Raw genomic sequence first — 6,681 nt, forward strand, 5'->3', positions numbered from 1 at the left:
CCAGGGAATGTTTCCGGAAACTTTTGAGAATGTTTCCGATAGAGTTCTCTATTCTCCGGAAAATTTCAAGAACAGGGGGCTGATTTTTGAGTTTCACGCGTTCCAATTCAGAAAATTGTCACTGAAAATAATAAACAAGTCACCGTTTTAAACCGGTATTTTAGTGACAAAATCCCGTTTGCGAGATTCAAAAATCGCCCCCCGGTTTAGCACCGCTAAATAGAGCGCATAGAAAAATTAAATGGCACCACTTGCTAGCGTCTTCGTCAAGTATTAAATTAGACCGTCGGGTATCAAACAAAAGTCATATTATTAAGAAAAAGCATAAATCAACCCTGTTCTGATATTACTTCGGTTCACGATGGCTCTGAACTTATGGTAGTATTTAGTGACTTTTGCTTGCCAACCGACGAGATACCTACTTCATAGAATCAGTGAAGTATTTCCAATTATTTTCAATACCACTTCGACGTTCTTCAATAAATTTCTATGAAAACGGAACGCAACCAATTTATTGGCTCAGAATATGCGCTTAAGGTATTTCGTATTTGAAGTATAGGTAGCTTACATTTTTTTTTATCATGCAGAAACGTCTGCGAACGATACTACATATTATTTTTAAATTGAAGGAATAATTTTAGAAAAAAAAACCGCCGCCTTTGGGGTTCTGATGAAAGCTACTTGCGAATAGTTTAGTTTTAGTTTAGTTTTATTTATTTCGTAATGATAAATAACATTATAAATTATGCTATGTTAACCTATACGAATTTACATTATGATCGCCAATATAATTATTTCACATGCATGAATGTTGGATTATGTAGAAATCTGTAGGTATTTTTTAAAGCTGCTTTTAATACTTTAATTATTTGATGGCAACACATTTGTCATTTGATATTTGCCAGTCGCTTTTCGGTGAAGGAAAACATCGTGAGGAAACCGGACCAATCATAATAAGGTCTAGTTACCCTCCAGGTTGGAAGGTCAGATGGTAGTCGCTTTCGTAAAACTAGTGCCTACGCCAAATCTTGGGATTAGTTGTCAAAGCGGACCCCAGGCTCCCATGAGCCGTGGCAAATGCCGGGATAACGCAAGGAGGATGATGATGATTTGATGGCAACACAAATAAATATGTTACGTATACCGTTAAGGTTTGAGGAGTTTCCTCAATTCCTCATGAATCCGATTATAAGAAATCGAAGCTTGAAAAAATTTGACTTGAAAACTCAATATTCTTAACAAACATCTAAAGTAAAATCCATAATCCTACGGACCAAATTGACAAGTAATTGTGAACGAATGTTGCCACAGTTTGGCCAGTGTCGTTCTTATCGATATTAAAATTATTATTACATTGTAGATTTAAGGTGCACCCAGACGGGACAATGAAATTGGCAATTTGATCGGCTAATCACTATACCAACTTTTTCTGTGATTTCGACAGATCAAAAGGTCTGTAGACCGCTAATTAGAGATATTTTTTTTATTTCGAAGCAGCAATAATATTATTCGAAAATTATATAGATATTTATGATATACTTGCCATAGCGTGACAGATAATTTATTATCGTCGGACATGGTATTTTATTTTTTACCTACAGGCTCGGAAACCTTTTTATGTTTTAAAACTAGTGGGTAAAAATGCATGGTATCCATCCACTACCTCGAAGATACATAGAACAAACCAAAATGTGTACCTCTTATTTGAAACTCATATACTTATTCTTGATTTAAACTTGTCTGTTGTATGTACTTTACAACTTGTCGATATATTGTTATCGACATATACCCTTCCCTATTTTAATTTTGCTGTTCCTGGTATCATTTTACCTGTCAGTCATTTGTCAATTTAGTCCGTAGGATTATGAATTTTACTTTACTTATATAAAAACGAAAAATCAGAAAGGGATAAAAAACGAGGGAAGAAACGAGATGGCGCCTTACAAATTTTAAGAACTTTTGGACCACGTTTCTCGGATATAACGCAAGTATCGTAATAGAAAACTATTTAAATCTATTGTCTATAGCTAACGAAAATTTCATAAACTTCACCATTTCAAGACTTCGGCTATTTTCGGGATCTAATCCGCACTTAGGTACTCGGTCTTTCGTTTCGCGAGTAGGTAAGTTGAAGTGGTTCAAGTTGATGAAAGTTTATTATGTTGTGTGAGTTTGTTATGTTGGTACACCTGCAGTAGTATAGCTGTTTATTTTGTTCGAAGTGACAGGAAATAAAAGGCCTATTTTGTTCTGTCGTGTCGTTACTGGTCGTTACTGTCAAGTCAAGTGTCAACTGTGGAATAAACATGGCTAAAGCCGAAAATTTATATGACGAATTTTGGTTTGGCGATGCCTAGAATTGTAAGTAGATAAATCACGTTCACGGTTCTTAACTGAAAAGTGTACCCTAATACTGTTATGGGTAAAATAGAAATTGAAATTAGGGCATGTAAACAGGTAAATCATTGTATGGGAATTACCGAGACACCGGTAAATAACAAGTTATTTTCATACAAACTATTTACCGATTGCATTACCTAATTGAAATTAAGGATAATCGTGCTTCCACATTGAGTGCAAGGACAGTGAATTAGGATATCGATCACTTGCGCGAGCGAAGCCGCGCGGGCACGTATAGTATAACTAAATAAATGTCACTGTTCTGAACTTAAATGCATGCTTTTCTTATAAAAATACCAAAGTCACTATAAGTGTGCCGTTAAGATTTGAGGAGTTCGGTTCTGACCATCATCAGCATTTCCACTGCACCAAATGTCACTTTCTGGACGTAAGTGCATGCTGTTCTTATAAAAATACCAAAGTCACTATAAGTGTGCCGTTCCGATTTGAGGAGTTCGGTTCTGACCATCATCAGCAGTTCCACTGCACCAAATATCACTGTTCTAGACGTATGTGCATGCTGTTCATAAAAAAATACCAAAGTCACTATAAGCGTGCCGTTCAGATTTGAGGAGTTCCGTTCTGACCATCATCAGCAGTTCCACTGCACCAAATGTCACTTTCTGGACGTAAGTGCATGCTGTTCTTATAAAAATACCAAAGTCACTATAAGTGTGCCGTTCATATTTGAGGAGTTCGGTTCTGACCATCATCAGCAGTTCCACTGCACCAAATATCACTGTTCTAGACGTCAGTGCATGCTGTTCTTATAAAAATACCAATGTCAATCACTATAAGCGTGCCGTTCAGATTTGAGGAGTTCCGTTCTGACCATCATCAGCAGTTCCACTGCACCAAATGTCACTGTTCCGTACGTAAATGCATGCTGTTCCTTAAAAACACAAAAATCACCATGTGTGTGTAGTATATATGTAGGTAACTCGCCGGGTAGGTATCAGTACTTAAAGAAAACACACGCGTCTCGTTCCATAGATCGTTTATTACTGACGTGTGTGCGGCAGCGACACGCACACCACTGCACGCTGCATACATGCATACACAGCAATTCCTCCTCCTTTAGCTTCAAACTCTGTTAACAACAACATAATATATTGTTATATTTACCTAAATATTTATACTTACACCTTATAGTTAATGTTTTTGGTTCTTGGTCTCAGACGTTGTTCATGGGAATTGCGCAGTGGACCTTGGGTGGGTAAATTGTTATCGCTTTGCTCATTGGTCGATGTGGCCACTGTCTCCGCGGTCGCTTCTGAACCTATCTGCTCAGTTCCCATGACCGGACTGTCCGTGTCAACCATCGTTTCCTCTTCCACAGCTTCTTGCCATTCATCAGTTCCCTGGTCGCAAGAAGCTTCACTCCCCACCACTTGATTTTCCTCAACATTATCGAGAGGACTGTCGGGAGGCGACGATGGTAGACTGGTGGTATCAACAATATCTGGTTGAGGACCAGTACTGTCCTCATACGTCAACGATGAAGGGGACATTGTACATTCGTGATAAGGCATGTTGCCTGTGTATTTCAACAATTGGTCAATATGGCGCTTACAATTCACATTAAGTACTTTAACAATATATAATCGACATCCTACTCTTTTTACAATTGAACCTTTTGACCAGAAGGGTTTCCTGTTATGGAAACATTTAACCCATACCACTTCCCCAACCGAGAACGACCTAGCCTTGTTTACATTCTGAGGATCGGAACGATCCGCACTACTTATTCTCCCCTCCCCTTTCCTACGAGGCAGAATTAAATCTAGCCTGCATCGCAAATTACGGCCAAACATCATTTGAGCCGGCGACTTCCCCGTAGAAGAATGACTTGTATTGCGATACTCGAATAAATATTCCTGCAACTTCTCATGAATGGTATGACTACAAGTATATTGTTGAATTATACACTTAATCATTTTTTTACAAATTTTAACATAACCCTCAACTTGGCCGTTGCTACTAGGGTGGTATATTGGGGATGTAACGTGACAGATACCATTGCTTCTACAATATTCTTCAAACTCTCGTGAAGCAATTTTGGGGTCATTGTCAGAAACAATTGTTTGAGGTAATCCGAACCTTGAATTTAAGGTCTTAAGAGTTCTAATTAAATGTAATGTTGAAATACCAGTGCCCATATCTATACATTCTATCCACTTAGTCAGTGCGTCAACTACAACCAAATACGTCCTATTCCCTATAGACATATAATCAATATGTACTCTGCTCCACGGCTTATCTGGAGTCGGCCAGCTGGCGGGCGGCGCGCGCGGCGGGGAGGGCCGCAGTGCACTACAGACCTCGCACGCGCCGATCAGCTGTTCAATATCTAGGTCAATTCCCGGCCACCACATGCGCGCGCGGGCCCTGCTCTTAGACTTTACAATCCCTAAATGAGAATTATGTAATTCTAGCAATAACTTATTTCTATAACTCGATGGGATAACTACTCGATGCCCCCGGAGTAAACAGCCGTCCTCAATTTCTAAATCGTTCCTACATTGAAAATACGGCAATATTTCCTTACAAGTAACTTTCCTAGGCCAGCCTTTTTTTACGTATTTTGTCACTGTGCTTAATATTTTGTCATTCATTGATGCTGCCTGTAAATCTCGAAATGTTACCGCTAAGTTATGAAGTTGTAGATAATTAATACCTAACACGGAACACTGTTTATTTTTCTTTATCGAATCGCTATTGTTTACCGGCGCGCGCGAGAGATAATCCGCCACCTGATTTTGTTTACCTGCTACATACTGAATAGTGAAATTATAGCCTTGTAAAAAAATCGCATATCTCACTAACCGCGATGCAGTTGTGACTGAAATGCCATTTTTATTACCGAAAATGGCTAAAAGTGGTCTGTGATCAGTCTTTAAAATAAATGGTTGTTGACGACCGAATAAATATTGATGAAATTGTTTTACTGCGAAAATTAAAGCCGTAGCCTCTTTATGTAGCTGGCTGTAATTACGTTCGGCCGCCGACAGACTTCTAGAACCAAAAGCCAACGGTCGCTCAACCCCATCTGAATCAATTTGTGCTAGTACTGCACCTAAGCCCTCCGGTCCAGCATCAGCTGAAAGGATCAACTGCGCCTTCGGGTCAAAATGCGCTAGCACCTGGTCTGATGACAGCTCGCGTTTTACCTCATCGAACGCCGCCTGTTGCCGGGCCGTCCACTCCCACCGCGCGCCCGCGCGCAATAACTCGTGCAATGGACTTAATATCATAGATGCATTAGGTACAAATTTGCGGTAATAGTTAGCCATCCCTAGAAATCGTTTCAATTCCGTTATGTTATTAGGCTTCGGCGCCTTCATAATAGCTTCGACTTTACTCGTACACTTATGTAACCCGTGTTTGTCTATCTTATGCCCTAAGTACGTCACGCTATCTTGAAATAAAGCGCATTTCTTGCTTTCCAACCTAAGGCCTACGTCTTGAAATCGCTGGAAAACCTGTTTTAGCCTATCTAAGTGAACTTTTTTATTGGGCCCTGTTACACAGACGTCGTCTAAAAACACGGATACGCCCTCAATTCCCGCCAGTAAATTTTCAATCGTTCTTTGAAAAATCGCAGGGGCACTCGCTAATCCGAACACTAAACGCGTGTACATAAAAAGCCCTCTATGTGTATTAATAGTAGTAAGTTTCTGTGCTGATTCCGATAGAACTAATTGATTATAAGCTTGGCTACAATCTAGTTTTGAAAATTGTTCTCCCCCACTTAACTTGGCGAAAACCTCCTCGATGCGAGGTAGCGGATATTTCTCGACTTGTATATGATTATTTAGTGTTACCGAATAATCAGCACAGATTCTCACACTACCGTTGGGTTTACGCACGGGGACAATAGGGGTCGCGTAGTCAGAATGGGACACTGGTACTAAAACGCCTATATCGACAAGTCTTTTTAATTCCCTTTCCACCTGTTCTTTGATGGCAAAAGGAACCGGCCGGGCCTTGCAAAACTTAGGCTGGACTCCCTCTTTTAATGCAATTTTAATTTCTAACCCCTTATAACACCCTAGTTCGTCTCGGAATACATTTTTATAACTACTGAGTAACCGTAATACATCACTGTCTTTGGGTGTAATAACTTCTAATTTATTATTAGCACTACACCGACTAGTATCAACAGTAAACGACACACCAAACATAGCCATAAAATCGCGCCCTAATAAGGGTTCTCCCCCATTTTCTATGACGTAAAACTTAACTGTATTCTCGATATTATAAAATGATAATTTAACTACA

This window comes from Leguminivora glycinivorella, chromosome 17 (assembly GCF_023078275.1).
Source record: "Leguminivora glycinivorella isolate SPB_JAAS2020 chromosome 17, LegGlyc_1.1, whole genome shotgun sequence".
In the NCBI taxonomy this organism is placed as follows: Eukaryota; Metazoa; Arthropoda; class Insecta; order Lepidoptera; family Tortricidae; genus Leguminivora; species Leguminivora glycinivorella.